Source organism: Gekko japonicus, unplaced genomic scaffold (assembly GCF_001447785.1).
Source record: "Gekko japonicus isolate JY-2015 unplaced genomic scaffold, Gekko_japonicus_V1.1 scaffold551, whole genome shotgun sequence".
NCBI classification, from domain to species: Eukaryota; Metazoa; Chordata; class Lepidosauria; order Squamata; family Gekkonidae; genus Gekko; species Gekko japonicus.
The window spans coordinates 303,749-320,800 of NW_015160851.1; positions in this window are offsets into that span (position 1 = coordinate 303,749).

The following is a 17,052-nucleotide window of genomic DNA, read 5'->3' on the forward strand; positions in this document are numbered from 1 at the left end:
AGCACAGCATATAAAACACAATAAAATGGTATAAAATGGCATTAAAACACCATAAAATAAAAAAGCAATTGGAAACATCAGCAACGAAAACAAACAACATGAAAGGCTCACAACAACAACCTATGAAAACAGGTTACCAGCAGGAAACAACAACCTATGAAAACAGGTTACCCGCAGGAATCCAGAAAGACTTACCAGAGGCAACTCATCTCCCCCTCCCCCTGCAATGGACTACACTTTTTAAAAGCTTAGAAATGCTGTACAAACAGCTGATGGACTGTGAAGGGTTGATTCTTCACAGAAACAGATATCCTTGAGTGACAGGCTGCGCCAAACAATCTGGTTGGTTAGCATCAGCTAAGCAGAGAAAGACCTGAGAGCTGCATGCTGAGAAGAGTGTCAATCAGATTTTTGCCTTGACTGCGTTGAGTCTGATTTCAGCCCTAGCTGAGATGAGTCAAGTACTGACAGTTTCAGAATTCAGCCCTGACTGAGAGCAGTTTAACACAGAAAGGAGAACTGAGGAAAGTTGGCAAGGATGAGTGGGTAGTTAGATGAAGACTCCCATTCAGGCCAAAGAAAGGGGTTAAATCTTCTAGTGAGAGGAGAATTTCCCTACCCAGTCAAATAGGGAGTTAGCTCTGAAGAGTGGAGAGATCCCTGGTCTGGTGTGGTTAGAAACTGCCTTTAGAGAACTTAAGAACCAGTTAAAAACTAAATATGAGTACTGGTGTTTCCAGAGAAGGAATTCAGGTACAGGAAAGAGTGCATCAGACTTCTGGAAACCAAAAGAGTCAGAGAATACCCAAAGAAAGTATACTAAAGTGTTTGGGAAAACACTGGAACAAAAGCCTCTCAACAGAAAAGTTTTAAGTAACTGTGAATAGCTTAAGAAACTCTCATTATAAGAACTAAAGTCTGTGCATGTACTGATTTTACCTCAGAGTTATCTATATTGAGTTACCACAGAAATTTTACCCCTGATTTCACATGGCCTTTCCCCTCTATGTTGAAAAAAATATTGTATTAATTTGAAATATAAAAACTTCTCAGGTGCCATTTAAGTCATATAAGTTAAAGGGGGCTCCTATTCCTTCTCTCAGGTTCCTGGACTAAGCAAACAGCCAAAATATTATACTGTGACAGAGCTGGCAGCAAGAATTCTTCAGGAAAGAAGAAAACAGACAACTAGGGCAACTCAGTCCCAAAAGGGAAATCTTGCCTCTGAGGGAAGGAAGTGGACATGGGGCATGATACCCCCACTCATCTTTCCTCTTTCTCTTTTCTGAAAACCCCCATAGTCTCTCTTTTTTTCTTGTGTCCTTCTCTCCTTCTAGAGTTGCCAACCTCCACTTGGGCCTGGTGATCTCCCAGAATTATAACTGAACTCCAGATGACTGTCACATTCAGGGCAGAACCTGGCACTTTTACTCTACCCAGATTTTCCAGGATATACAAATAAAAATATACAAATACGACAGTAACAAGTAAGACAGAATGCAAGAGCACAATCTACTAATCAGTCCAGAGTCAGGGAGCCAAAGACTCAGTCCAAATGTCAGGGGGAAAGGAGAATATGGATTTCAGGGTCCAAGGCTTGGAAGCTGGGGCAAAATACAGGGTCAGGATCTCTGACTGGAAAAGCAAGCACAGGTTAAACAGGACAGAGTAGAAGGCAGCAAGGTAACACTCAATTCACAGAGTCAGTGACAAGTTACTTCCCCACCCAGCCTTGCTCAGCATGGTCCTTTTAACTGCCTCCTTTTGCTGACTCATTCACAAAGCCCAGGTGTCTTTTCTCCCTAGTGGATTCCACATCCTCCAGGTGTAGGTTCTTGCTGCTTTTGATCAGCATCTCAGTCCTGATCCTGTAAAGACTCTGCTCCAGGAACCAACATTGGTTGCTCCTGTGCCATTAGGTGAGTGCTCCATCTTCTCTCCAACGCTGTCGAGCACTCCTTCCTTCTTCTACTCTCCACCGGTTCAGGAGAACCCAGTGGAGACTGAGGCTCTGGCCTCTGCATCCTTTCTGTCATCTCCTGCCAGAATGAGTAGCCTGGTTGTGGCTGGGAAGTATTCTCACTTCCCAATACTTCCCCTGTTGGGTCTGTTTCTTGACCTAGTGCAGGGCCTGACTCCTCAGATTCTTCCTCCAAAGAGGAGGTGACAGCTAACTGGCTCATGACAATGACAGAGATCTGTTCCCCTGGAGAAAACAGCTATGTGGCATTATGTCTGGCTGGGGCCTCTTCCCTCCTCAAAACCTACCTTCTTCAAGCTCCACTATGAAATCTCCAGGAATTTTCAAACCTAGAGCTGGCAACACGTTTTATGTCTGGCCCCAATAAATCCACCCTCAAAGACCAAAATAGGCCTGGAAAGGGTCCTGACCCCTCCCCCTGGCTTTTACTAACAGAACCTAGCCTGGAAATCTGTGGTAGCCTGGCAACAGCCACTGATGGAATCTGGTTGTTAAAGCTACAGGCACTCATTTTATCATTTGGGAGGATTTAAACTCCCCCAATGTGTGTGTGTGTATTATATTTTTCTGCAAGCCTGGGGCATTTTCCAACTTTACAGAAAGATCTGTCTTGTCTGTTTACAGCTCTAATCACCAAATTTAAGTATCCTCAGATTTGGGTGACTTCACTATTAGAATATACAAGTGAAAACCCACAACAAACTTGTGGAGAGGTTCCATCCCTTCCCCCTCTTTGCTTCCTTCCCTCTTCTCTAACAATCTTCCTGCTCTTTCTTTCCCCCTTGTCTGTCAACCAACCCACCTATTTCACTCCTTTCTCCCATTCCCCTTACTATCAACCTATTCCCATCACTTTTGTCCTCCCCACCTTTTCTCCATCAGTCTACCCAACCCTTGCTGCTCTCCTCATCTATCACCCACCCCTGGCACTTCATTTCTGCTCTTCTTATCTACCCCCACCCTTAGCATTCACTCACCCACCACTCTTGCTGCTCTCCCCAATGTTAGCCAAACTGCCTTATATACGACAGTGGCAAACTAAATTTAACGTGAGTCCTTGCCAAAGTTTACGGAGGTCCGGCCACCCTAAAGAAATCCCAGTGAGAGACAGTAGACTGGAGTTTTTCCAAAACAAATTGTCTTTTACTGAAGCAATATCAAAATCACATACACGCAAATTCAGAATCAGTCTCACATACAATCAAGTTCTTTTAGAGTTACAGAAAGATATAAAATAGTTTCTCATTTACTTGAAGGTAAGTAGGTATCAGTTTATACTTCCCTGTTCCAGAAGTCTTGTCTGATGCAATGTAAGATGGGGGAAGAAAGTAATACCTAGGGATGTTAACTAAATCACACTTGCTAGAACCAGCCGGCAAAGTATGGATCTCTTTGGCTGCAGTCCAAGAGATCTAGAATGGACAAAGGGTTGTTTGATAGAGAGCTGGACTTTAGGGGGTTAAAGCATAAAGAGGACAATGAACGGGGAAGGCAGCTAGCAAAGACCTTAACGCATGGTCCCTGCATTTTATACCCAAATGTTTGGGGAGGTTGGCAACCTTGCTAGGCTGGAAACCTCCCATCCCTACTTCTCATTGGTGCATGTTAGTAAAGGGCAGAACTTTTAAGGGTTGGGCTAATATTGAAATACTAGCTATATCTTAGGGCAAAGCCATCTGGTTACGTGTGAATTCTCAGCATCATGATTCTCCTTGATGTGCAGATAGATACCGGCTTCCTCAGGCCATCAAAGTAGCATCTGCCAGGAAATGGCAATTCAGATGTAGATCCAGACGTGGATTGTGTGACAGCGAGTCTCTCAGCAATGGTGGGGTTACTTCTCTTTAGTCCTTGTTTGTGCTAACAATGGCTAAAATGTGCTTCTCTTTCCCATAAGGCTCTTGAGCTGAATGTGTGCAAACCTCATTAACATGAAATGCAGGCAAGTGTTCCCTATGTGACATCTCTCACAATAGGTAATGCAAGCAGCTCTCTCTATGCCTATGGGTACGCATGTGTGTGCACAGTTCATGTGGTGTGTTAGCATGGCTCAGTCAATAAAACACAAATATTGATCCATTTCTCAACACCAAACACCCCCACCCCAGGTACTCTGCTCACCCCCACCTATGCGGTTCTTCCTATCTACCCCCCATCCTTGGCATTCACCCACCACTCTTGCTGCACCCCCACCCTAGGCACTTCACTCATCCCCACCTGTGCAGCTTTCCCTATCTACACCCCCCCAGCACTCCACTACTCCCTACACCCTTAGTATTCACTCATCCCGAACCCTTGCTGCTCTCCCCACCTGCCTTCCAGCAGGTGGATGGTAGGCTGCTGGCTTGGCAAGGGGCACTTAAGACTTTCTTCCCAACTCAATAGGGGGCTGTGAAAGTTCCATGAAGGGGAATCACACCCTCACACTTTCTTGCCGGGCCTGCTGCATCTCCTGGGCTGCAGTGCTGCTGCCACTGGGCCCAGCAGGGTTTGCAGACTGCTGCACTGCCTGAGGTAGGTACCTTCTCTGTGCTTGCACAGGAAATGCTCTTTTATTTGGGGGGGGATTTAACCCACCACTTTTTAAAAGCCAGATTTTTCTGCAAACCAAGAGGGTCCCCCAAGTTTGTAGAAATATCTGTTTAGTGTAAGTGTGGCCCTGATCCTCAGAGTTAGGTGTCTGCAGATGGGGGCCACACTTGGGAAACAGATGTATAAATGATGAAATAGAGCTACATCCCTATTTCCAATGACAGCCCCATTTTAAGCACCATATCTAGTTCTGCCATCATCTTACAGTTTTTTAAATTATAGGGTTTTTATCAAAAATACATTAATGCTGCCCTAAAGAGTTTACAATAAAAGTAATCATCATTAACCTCCACATTAGCAAGTTCCTTGTCACTTTATCTCTCATGTGTGGATAACTAAAGCTTCCAGTAATATGGAGTTTATACTTGAAATCTTTATTTGCTTTGTGTTTCTGAAATTTGCAAAGCAAACAGAAGTCACAATGATAACTGGACTTAAAATAGAGACTACATTTGACTCAGGCTCAAGAAATGTACAACTAGGGAACAAGATAGGTTGTTCTTCCATTGGGAAAGTAATTTGGCCATGAATCATGAAGAAGCTCAGATCAAACACCAGTGAGTCACTGGCATTCTTGATTATAGGTAATCTTGCAGGCAAGAAGTTGATAATGGTTCACTGGTTCTTCCTATATTGTTAAGATAAAGTGTTGGCAAAGCAGTCCCATTATTGAGGACCCTGCATTACCCTGAAGGCAAGGAAACAAAACCACCTGAGTAGAAGAAATTCCAATTATTGTCCATAAAACATGAATAGCATTTCACCAATAACACCAAGACCACTTGAGAGTGTGTTTGTGTGTGTGGTACATGACTTTTGAATGCAGTTAACATAGCATTTTGATATTCTAGACATCAGATCAGTTTCACATGCACAAGGGATAATACTGGAGATATGTTTGTCTTTCATGAATACTTCACCTTTAAAAGTATTTCTGGGGCCTAGTGGCCTCTCAAGAAACAAACACTTTTGATCTTACGATTTCGGGCGCTCTCAAAGGCAGCTGCGATCCTTGGTCACTCCTGAGGAAACAGACCACAAGCCTGCGGACGGGAGAGGGCGTGAATGTCTGCACTCTCCAGGAGCTCTGGGAATGAGCTCCTAGCCATGGGGATCAAGTTCACCTCTCCCCCAGCACAAAGCCGGCAGATTGAGGCGTCCTGTTGCCCCGAAGTTCCTCCCGCAGAGCTCCCGAATGGGACTAGGAGCAGCACACCGGATCAGGCATTAGGTGATCCAGCGGAATGGGAAAAAAGCAAAACTCTGAAATGCGAGTTTAAAGTTTTAAGCAAGAATCACCAGATTGCGGCAGAAACCCTCCCTTTAAAAGCAGGGGGGGAACCCTCCCCTGATAAGAAAATACTGTAAGTGAACTTTAACACTGCAACAAGGGAGGGGGGGAGATTGAAGCAAGAGAGACTGAAACTAAAATCATATAAGTACTTACTAAACTAAGCTGAGAGAATCAGAGACTGTAGTAACTTAAGAATTGTAAACAATCTCAAAGATAGCGCCCATGATGAAGGATGAGAAAGACAAGCAAGTTAAATCAAAACTTCTTCCCAGAAATACAGGGCCAGCGAGTCCTTGTCCTAGACAGGACACAACTGCGGAGTTACAAAAGATGCTGTCAAAAGCATTGCGACCCCTGCTGGAGCAACGTACAACATTGCACAGCAAACTTGACACACAGCAACTACAATTGTCTGAGATAGCAAAACAAAAAGCCCAGACAAGACGCAACAAGAAGTAAAATAAGTGGATGCCAACACTAAAAAACTTAAAAAACAACTGCAGGTGATGGAAAAGAAGAGATTGACAGAGGAGTCTCAACTGTTACAGCCGCAAATGGAAAGAGCCAGCTATGTTCTAAGATTTCAAGATGTTCCTGAAAAAACCCCAGAGAATCTGAAACAGACTATGTGTGATGTACTTGGACCTATGGCAGATATAAAAACAGAAATTTTACAAAACGAAATAGATATGATATACAGATCATATCCGGAATATATAAGAAAAAATAATCTGCCTGGGGAAGTGATTATTAGATTCTCGAGAAGACAAGTGAGAGATCAAGTTCTTAAAGTGACAAACGGGACCACCTTGAAGATCAAAGACAAAGAAATAAAAGTATTAAAGGGCATCCCATTTGAAATAAGAAGGAAAAAGAGAAAGTACAGAGACTTAGTGACATTTTTACAAAAGAAAAAAAATCCCCTACAGATGGCTGGTACCCGAAGGGTTAATTTTTAAATTTATTGCTGGAAAAGAAAAAATTGACACTGTTGAAAAGGCATGAGAATTTCTATGTCTACATAGTCATCCATCAGGAGAGGTTGAAGTGGAGAAAGAAGACAGCACCAAAGGCAGTGAAGGAGAAGCGGCATCCTCAGAAGAAGACTCAGATGCTAAACTAGGGGCGGTTGCCCTGAAGATTAGCTATCATTTGAGAAAGACAAAGCATACAAAATAAGATGATATTACACTCTGAAAGTGTTCAAAGTATATTGATATAAATCTTATATTGTTTTTAGTAAGAAGTTAGAAGCAGAGGTGTTTAAAATCACATAATTAGCTTTAATTGATTTGTTGACCACATTCAAATAATTTGTAAACATTTAAATACTGTAAAGCTTATGATTTTAAGTAGTATGTAAGATCACCATCTCTTGGGTTTCTAGAGGGTTTTCTTTACTTTCTCCTATAGTATGTAGTTTTCTACCCTGATTTCGTTGTAGTTTTATAGTTTGTAGTCTATAGAAATGCAAATTTTAAAAAATCCCCTTTGGGAGACCAAAAAAAGAAAAGAAAAGAAACAAACACTTTCTCTTTCAATCTAAATTGGGGGATATTGTCCCCTAGCCTTGCTTTCTACATCTTAGTTCCTGCAGAAGTGGAAGATCTGTAAAAAGTTTTGCGGTAGCCTTGGCCTAGCTTGACATATTTTATGACGCGTTGCCTTTTTAGTGTTCTGAACTGTGCTACTGGACCTCTCATAGTATTGCCTTCTCTATTGCCAACCTTCTCAAAGCAAGAAAGAGGGCCTAGTTTATACAGTCTTGCCCAGGGCTTACAAAAACCTGTTTATGTGCACTTCCTGTCTTCTTTACCTTACTTATGAGTAAGCCCCTTATCACAACAGAGGTCTTTATCTCCTTCCAGTCAACAGGTGGCATCTGCAACTGAATCCAACATCTCACTAACTCCACAATAGAACCATTGTAGCCTCCACTTTGTAGCCACAGGACTAATCAAGTTCCTCCTCTCATTTGTGTACAGCAAAATCAGATTCCTTTTTAAAAGATGGACTATAGCCAGAAAAATGGAAGAATCAAAACGGTGCTCATTTCAGAAATTATCTTATTCGCTTAAAGTGGAATTCATTATATATCCCAGTAGTAAGTTCTTAGAAATGGGTCCCCAAGCTCTCTAGAATATTGCCACCTGGCGTGTACACAGCTGATGATAAACAGTCCCAGGAAAGCTAAAATTTCTGGGTACATTTGTAGTACAAGTGATAAACAGCAAAATGAATGTTCTTCCATTATAATAAAAATGGCTCTCATACATTTAAGTGACCTAGTGAAGAAATCTGTGTTTTAAAATAGCTTCAGAAGATCTGGAGCATAATTGCTGTAAATCTGGCAATTTCTCAAAGCTCCTATTACACTCATTATAAACTGTACATTAAATGGAAAAGATTTAACTTCTGCTAAATATGGTTATGTTGTAGACAGTCATGTAGCCCTACCCTAAGCATGCTTACTCAGAATAAAGCTCCACTAAGGCTGTGGTCAGATGGGCTTTTTGATCCAGTGTCATTGCTTCTCCCCTTCAGATTTAACTTGTCTGTTCAGACAGCATCATTGGTATCCTGTACAGCAGTCATCCCCCCCCCCCCGATTCTCACTCCTGACTTTCCTGACACCAAATAAAGTCCAATTTTTATGGATCTTGCTGATTTCAGTGTGCATTTCTGGATGTCTGATCATTCTGTTGCGAAGTCAAGCCATTTTGCACTGTTCTGTTTTGGCACCATTTTTTAAAGGCAGTTAGCGATGTCTGCATAAGCAGTCAATCACCCCTGGGCCGCCACATCACTACTGATGCACTTCGACTCCCAGACCATCCTTCAGGATCAGGAGCCCCTGGGGGAGTTATCTTTGAGTGGAAAACTCCTTCCCAAAAACCCCTCTCTCCTTTTTATTGGGATGGGACAGCACCCGGATAAACAAACATACCCAGATAAATTAGAGGTGTGCCCACAACATGATAAGCACACCATCTGACTGCAGGAAAGAATCATCCAAGCGACTGCCGTCGAGACGGGGGCGCAATGACGTCGAGCGCTGGCGCAGCGGAGCCGGAAGGACGTTGCTGGGGCCGGAAGAAGGCGTGAGTCGCGCGCCCCGAAAAAAGAACTGTCGCCGGAACGTCGAAATAGGAGCCCGCCGGAGACTATTGGAGTGCCGAGCCAAGAACAAACACACCAACCATCACAGGGGTGCTGATAGGTAGTCCCATCCCTACAGACTCTGTGGCCCTAGTTAGGAAAAATTGTGTGACTAGCACCACTTGTAAGCCGCTCAGAGACCCCCTGAGAAAGAGGGTTCAAGCGGGATATAAAGTCTAAAGTTAAAACAAACAAACAACCTGACTGAAGTCAACAGGGATGTTCCTGGTACTGGTTTCTAGGACTGCTGCTGCTTTATCTGGTCTTTTTGTCTTAATAAACTCCCTTTTGTGGTACGAAATGTGCTCTGTATACATATAGTGGTTTTATCATTAGTCTCCCTGTTGGAAAGAGTAGTACTGTTCCACTCCTATCCCTAGGCAAGAAGCTGTATGTATCCTGGGTACACCATTACACAAGCATTCCCACTTTAGCCCCACAGTTTCACATCAAGTTTGCCAGAGCAGCAATAGCTTACGAATACAATTTCTGCTCAAGAGATCAAGCAGCATAGGTCTTGCCTCACATATAACTGATGTATAAAGCAGGATCTGCTGGTAGAAAACACCTAGTATGGGTGGCAGCTGATGGTAGACAGATGGTAACTGAGATACGCAAGTTCCATGAAAGCCTTTAAAGGGTAAAAAAGGGTATGTTAAATTGAACCAGAAAAATACTGACAGCTGTTGGAGTTGATGCAATGAAATATGTTATATTATGATCCATGAGGGGATGTACTAATGCATCGTGCATTAGCTTATGCTTCCATCATGTAGGACCAGGGCTTTTTTTGGGCAGGAACGCACAGGAACGGAGTTCCGGCTGGCTCCTGATTTGGCCACACCAAGCAGGAACTCATTAGCATAATAGGCCACACCCAACAGCAGAAACTCATTAGGATTGGCTACAGTAGGCATGTGTGGCCTAACATGCAAAGGAGTCCCTGCTACAAAAAACAACAAACAAGGTAAACAGAATAAGAAACTAAAGGTGGGTGTGGCTGGATGACCACACTTCTGGCAACACGGGGCTGCGGCCTAATATGCTAATGAGCTGTGGTATCGGGGTGTGACCTAATATGCTAATGAGTTACAGCTGTTGGGTGTGGCTTATTATGCTAATGAGTTCCTGCTGGGCTTTTTCTACAAAAAAAGCCCTGTGCAGGACACAATACAGTACTCTGGCAAAGAGGTTGCAAAAAATCTGGATCAACATAGCAGGATTCCATTTGCCTTGGAAAAGGTGGGCTCTGCTTAACAAACAGAGCTGACACAAATTATCCCTCAGCAGAGAGTTTGTTCATGACAGGCATGAAGTTGGTAAATTACCAATCCCATTTGGTCCCACTCAAAGCCGGTTCCAGGTTTTGAGGAGCCCTGGACAGACAGTGCCCAGAGGACACTGTCTGCTCACCACCAGGCTCCCTTCATATCTTTCCACCCTACTGCCTGTGCACCCACTCACCTTATCTCACCCGCAAACCTCCCCACTGCCTATGCTTGGTTGTCTGCATCATCAGCATGCCCTTTCCCCAACTGCACTGGCTGGTGCATGCAGCTGGCAGTGCTGCTTACCAAAGCTACCAACAGGATTGCCTCTGTGCATCACATTCCTTTCCTCAATGATGCTGAGCAGCTGTGAGCATGGGTGGCAGTGCACTTCAAACAAACAGATGAAGAAAGGCATGCAGACAGGTGGCAGGAGAGGTGTGGGTGGGGTTCAGCAACAGTGGGCCCCACCTGGAGCCCTGGGCCCTGGCAGCTGCCCCACCTCAGTATATGCTGACACCAGCCCTGGCCCCAGACTTCTCTACTCTGTTTACTCCTCTTCAGTGGCATGCCAAGACAGAAGATGGATTTCTTCAGTCTAACTCCATATAGATGTGATGTCCAAATCCAGGTGCCTTCAGTGACTCTTTTCCAACAGAACAAGTAGAAGTAAATGGTACTTAAGAATTCCACTTACAGTCGAAAAAACCACCCTCAGTTAGTGAGATGCCTGAATTTATTTATAGCACTTACGCTCCATTTTTCTCCCTATCAAGGCTTAAAACAGATTATAGATTCAGTCTTCAGTCTCTGTGATTTGCATGAGGGGAAAAGAGAGGGAACCTGGAAATTAACCAGGTCCTCTCCCATGATGTATCAGTTCTGGTGTCTTCATGATGTCTAAACTGAGGTCTAGCTGATGTGGATAACATTTCACATTGCTATAACATGTATGGAATATGAGGAAAACCAGTCATGGGAAATATTGTTAAAAATGCATGGATGGGAGCATTTTTCTTGCATGTTGACCACTTGTTATTTGTGCAAGTGACACACAGGAGAGAAAGAAGTGTTCTCAGAGTTCCCACAGATGCTCCACCCTTCTAACTGGATGAAACCATGTACCAGAAACCAGACAACACCATCACTTCTTAATCCACCTTAAGAAGTGCCATATGCCTTTCCTTGGAGCTATACCAGGGATAGGAAGCACATACACCATAGCACCATGACAGAAGACAGAATGTCCCAAATGGTAATTTTTTCCCCAGCTTTGGAATCCCCCATTTTGGAGTTTTCTTGGGGGAACCAAGAATTGAGGGAGAGGGAAAATGTTAAAAGTTTTTTTTTTTTTCTAAGCTAAGGGAAGAGTAGGATTGGTGTACAAATGACTTAATTTCTATTCCAAACATGCCCTCACTACAGTTTTTAAAAATGCCTTTCAGGTCTGGAATCTGAAAAATGCTCAGTGAGAAATACAGAACTAGAAAGTCAGCTCAAAGGATCAAAAATCAACTCCCCCCCCCATGTGATCCCATTCTTGTGCAGAATATGATGCACAAAAATGTATAGTACACTCCAACGGTACACGCTTTCATATTTGGTGATTTTCACCACCAGGAATACATTTTACTGTTTTTGCTGTTTTAATAAGTATTCTGAAAACAGCATTTTTATCTTGAAGTTTGAAAGTGATCGTCCACATTCAGTGGCAGGTGTAGTTCTGTGATGTCTCAGCTAAGCTGAGGAGTGACTTTAAATGATGCCAGTGAAGGGATTTGAGCTCTGGTGTGCTTTACACAAGTAGCAATATGAGATGGTAGTGTTGGCAGAGTTCAGTAAATAATCCATTCCACACTTTGGAGTTTGCTTTCAATGAATGCAACAGGATTTTGAAAAACAACAATAACTGACTACAGGCCACTAATGTGACAGGTTTTCAGAGCACAAGCACTAACATGTAATAACACACAGTAGAAAGAGAAAAAAAGAGGTAGTTTGAACTGCAAGAGAAAAACATTCAATAAATCCTAAACCTAAAGCTCTTATGCGGCCCGTGAGCAACTGGTGCAAAGGAGGGAGTGCTGGGGGGAGTGGATGGAGCCACTCCATTGTGGTTTCAGCACAGCAGAACGTTGTCTGCAGCAGTCAAGCATCATGGGAAGAGCATCTGTCCAGCTTTACATTGCTGCCCCTCCCGTCTGCCTATGTGGGATTTCCTCTGCACACACCCCCTCCTGGCCCATGAGGCCTTGCAGAGAGGACACACCAGTGACAAAATGACTTTTATGTCAGATCTGGCCCTTGTAACAAATGAGTTTGACACCTCAGCCCTAAACACTAGAGATTGCTCCACAGCTCCCCCTGGGTACAAGTGGACTAAACTACTCTTTCAGCAGTATTTACAGTAACTAGACTCTTAGCAGGCTGTCACTTCTCCAACAGGTAGAACCTCAGAACAAGACACAGGACTGTAGCACTTCAGTCACCCAGGCTTGTGCCCAGGATCTTGTTTAAACTTGCCTGTTACCCTATGCATACTTAGCACACCAGCACAACACACATGCAGGCTATGGAATTTAGGCTTAAATGAGATGCTGTCCTCACAGGCTTTCTTTTGCATTGCCAGCATCACATTTAAATTGTACCTTAGTAGTTGAGTTTTGAGGAGGAGAGACAGCATGGTATAGCTTGGTTTTATCAGATCTCAGAAGCAGGGTTGGTACTTGAATGGTAGACCAAGGAAGACTCTGCAATGGCAAACCACCTCTGCTTCTCACTTGCCTTGTGTGAGGTATGTCCAGCACCTGCCCCAAAACCCAGCCCTCTGCTGTGATTTCAGCTCCTTTAGGGTTGCCATCCCAGGACTTAGAATGGGTGCCAGAGCCCAAAAGTATCTCTTTCCCCCTTATAAATAGCTTCCCCACTCCACCCCCTTTCCCTCATTACCCAATAGGGTCTGTCCTGTCCCACTTCCCTCAATTCCCCTTCTCAGTAAGCTTCACAGCAATTGCAATCCTCCCATAAGCCTCGTCTCTCCCTTCCCTGTGCTTGTCCCACCCTCCTCCTCCCAGCTGGGATTCATTTCCCCTTCTCATGTCCAAAAGGATCAGAGGGCTCAGCTGCACCCCCCTCTCCCTCAGCCCCCACTGCCTTGAACGGCATTGGCTCCCTAAGGCTTGAGATGATGCATGCAGCCTGGGAGGGCAGGGTCAGTACTGTCTCTGGTTCCCACCGTGCTGTGCCTTCCCCTGAGCCCTGCTAGTCTGGCTGTGTCAGTGTTCAGGTTGGAGTCAGGTCTGTTGGCACTCAGCGACATGCTGAACAAGTGTTTGTTGGGGGTGGCAGAGCTCAGCGATGCACTTGAGGGGTTTTCCTCTCTGGAGCCTCACATCTCCTGGATTCCCAGGTAAGGGAGAGGAAAGTCCCCTCAGGAGGTCCAGGGAGCCAGGGGATCCCAGACACCTTGAAAGCACCTTGATGGGGTTGCCATAAGGTGGTTGCCACTTGATGGCACATACATATGTGTGTAGTCAAGTTAGGGGGGAACTTCCACAGAATCATAGAGTTGGAAGGGACCACCAGGATCATCTAGTTCAGTCCCCTATACAATGCAGGAACTTCACAACTACCTCCCCCCCACCCCAGTGACCCCCTCCTCCATGCCTAGAAAATGGCAAAAAACCTCCAAAACAAACAAAAAATCCTCCAGGATCCCTGGCAAACTTGGCCTGGAAAAAAATTCTTCCTGTCCCCAAAGTGGCAATTGCCATTTCCCTGGGCATATAAAAAAGAGCCACGAGAACGAAGCATTGATGCAACCCTGCCTCCTCCCCCCCCCTTTTATGATCTGCCTAAGTTCACAGAATCAGCACTGCTGTCAGACGGCCTTCTAGCCTCTGTTTATAAACCTCCAAAGAAGAAAGACAATGACCCTGGTCACACGGGAGGTTTTGGGACGGAAGAGGGATGGATCGGGGGCGCAGCAAACAGGCGCGAGCACACCACAACATCTGGGAAGCGACGTGCACCCGTCCCCGATCTAGCCCTTCAGGCTGAAAATGCACTGAAAAAAAAGAACCAGCAAAAAAGGAGGACTTACCTGAAACGGCGCAGCAAGTGTGGCCGTGGGATCACCGGCGCGCCTGTCTTCAGGAGCATTCGAGGCTCCCAGCCAAACTGCACATGCGCACACATGCGCAGCCGGCTGCCTCGCGCTCCCTTCCATGGCTTTCTCTCCGGCATCCAATCGTGCTGGGAAGCAACTGCGCGGCGGCTCACGGGATCCATCTGATCCCGCCGCTGCGTGTTTCTTTTGGTGTGGCTTTACAAAGCCGCACTTTGGCCACATCAATTTCCCCCCATGTGGCAGGGGCCAATGAAGTCAGAATATACTAAACTAGGCTACATGGATCAATAGTCTAATTAATAAAGCTAAGATGGACATTCTCAACAATTAATATGCAGGGTAAAGCACTATGTCTCAGTAAATAAAACATAAGTCTAGCCCTGTATTTTCTGTCATGTCATGTGGTAAGCTGAATTAAGTTTGCTATTTTCTGGAGAAAACAACTGATAGGGCTGTGCTCAGTTACCAGAATGGCCTCCTGGAAGAGTCTGTCATCAGCCAAAGATAATTTAAGCAGAGATTTTTCCACTTCAAGGAATTGTGGAATGTGCTGCCCCTCCAGAAAACCTCCAGATTCCATTTCTGGGATGCCAGCAGTGAGTGTCAGTTCCTACAGCAGTTTCGGTTCCCCCACCAAACCAGTTTTTACATGTCTAGGTTTCAGCAATGTCTTCTTTTCCTCAGAATTTAAAGCAGACAATATTGCCTCTCTAAAAACACTAAGGCAATCTCCTTATTCTTTTGAGCAGCAAAACAGTCTAACAACTTCAACTTGACTCTAAATCCACCAAACAAAATCAACCTCAGCAAAATAGTACTGCACAACACTCTCTTCACATAAGAATTTATTTGCAGGGCTTTGACTCCACTATCCACTATCATAAGACTGGAAAACACTCAAACTTTACATCCAAAGATACCCCAAACCAAAATAATATAACTGTTTGTCATTTGATACATTGTCACCTGGCTACTTACATAACACGAATATGCAGATTAGTTCCCATCAGCCATGCTGGGTTTCTGCTCCTTGTTATTAGTATACTCCACTGGGAAGCATTCTTAAAAGGCCTAATTTGTTTTACATGCACACACACCAAATTGACAGGCTTAGCAAATGTTCTAACTATAGTGGCCCAGGTTTGCAAGCTGGCTAAGCCAAAGTGGACTCCAACACAGATTTTTTACTCTCTCATCTATCTATCTATCTATCTATCTATCTATCTATCTATCTATCTATCTATCTATCATCTATCTATCTATCTATCTATCTATCTATCTATCTATCTATCTATCTATCTATCTAAAAAGTACTGAGTTTGGACACATAGTATAGTGATCAGCTCATAGCTTATTAACTCACTGGAAATTAGAAGACAAAACTAGCCGGTCTGTGACTGCATAAACTAGTGACGGTCTGTCACTGCAAGGCCCAGGGCATCGAACCAGGAAAGTCCCAGTGAGCTGGTGTGATGGCCTTTCACCACTACCAATTCTAAGGGGGCCTGGAGAAGACAAAACTAGCCGGTCTGTGACTGCATAAACTAGTGACGGTCTGTCACTGCAAGGCCCAGGGCATCGAACCAGGAAAGTCCCAGTGAGCTGGTGTGATGGCCTTTCACCACTACCAATTCTAAGGGGGCCTGGAAATCCTTGTACTTCACCCAGAACTGGCCCACCCCCTTGAGTAGTATGACGCCTTCCGAGCAAGGACCTGAAGATCCCCTGCTGCCTCCGCCTTATGTTAGTGGGAACTTTGACAACTCCACGGAAGATACTCTTTTCTTGTCATTTGGGACTTTATCTGGCCAGGAACAACAGGACATCATTGAGCGACTAGAGTCTACTAAGAATCGCTTACTGGCACTGAAAAGGAATAACCTGTATGAAAATTGCCCTCCTGGTGACCAGTTTGGTCTGTGGAAGAGCAGTGATGTCGCTCGGGAGGGCACTAGGTTGCTTCCATCTATGCAGGACCTGTTAGATTCTCGACCTTTGCAGGGCCAGGAAAATGAAGTACGGGTGGCCCCGGATGCACCTGAGGTGGCTGTGAGCACCTGGGGTTCAACCCAGGCACTGAGGAATGGTAGTGTCCTTGTGGATTGGGAGCAGTCTCTTAACCAGATAACAGAAGTGGATTGACTAAAGGGAGGATTAGCACCTGCCAATTTTAAGATTATCTCATGGAACATTGCGGGCTGGAAAAATAAGTTGGGGGATCCTAATTTTAGAGATTTTCTTAGTTCCTTTGATCTAATTTTACTTCAGGAAACATGGGCTTTTGAGGAGATATTTTTAGAAGGTTTTAGAGTTTGTACGCTGCCAGCCTTTAAACTGGAACGGTTTGGGAGATTCCAAGCTGGTTTGGCAATCTTATGGTCCAGTAATTCTAATTTCAAGGTACAACCCCTACGGGAGTGTAAACATTTTGCCCAAGCGGTTTGTGTGGATGGATATGGAAGATCATTGGTTATAGTTAATGTATATCTGCCACCGTCAGTGAATAAGGAGGCCTTGCGACAGCAGTGGGAGTGTTTAAATGATTTTTTGGAACTTTTAGAACAGCTAGAGCCGGCCAGGGAAATTATCTTGGTCGGAGATTTTAATGCAAGAATAGGACAGAATGGGG